Consider the following 457-nt stretch of genomic DNA (forward strand, 5'->3'; position numbering starts at 1 on the left):
AATGAAGGAAAGGAATGGATAAAAACTGAATAGTAAAAAAAGAACGAAAAAGAGAGAGAGAGGTGTTGGTACGAGCGCAAATAAGAGTGTGTTCATGTATGTGCTTGGTTTGGGTGATACAGTATCAAGAATGCCCTCAGCCATGATGTTGCATGCACTTTTCTCTTTTCCTTTCACATATCACTTTATCCCATCCTCCTCCCCCCCAAAAAAGAGAGAAAAGAAAAAATGAAGAGCCTCCTTACTTTTAACATTTTCATTTATAAAAAGTTTTGTACACGAGTCTTTTGTGAAAATATAACTTCTTGATGAATGTTTAGAAACTGTTCTCATACTTATGTAAATACATTAACTCAGAATCATTCTATAAAAAAATATAGCTTATATGTATATTGAGGAATAAAACAAAAATATGGTATTAATGGGAAGCTGGTCTGCCAAAATTATACATACATAC

The 457-nt window shown here is 32.6% G+C and overlaps 1 long non-coding RNA gene across 1 annotated transcript in view; it reads right to left on the reverse strand.

Moving 5' to 3' along the window:
- Positions 1 to 457, reverse strand: part of LOC119585088 — a 15343-nt gene that overhangs the window by 12729 nt on the left and 2157 nt on the right. The gene's annotated exons all lie outside the window — the stretch shown is intronic.

This window comes from Penaeus monodon, chromosome 19 (assembly GCF_015228065.2).
Source record: "Penaeus monodon isolate SGIC_2016 chromosome 19, NSTDA_Pmon_1, whole genome shotgun sequence".
Lineage (NCBI taxonomy): Eukaryota > Metazoa > Arthropoda > Malacostraca > Decapoda > Penaeidae > Penaeus > Penaeus monodon.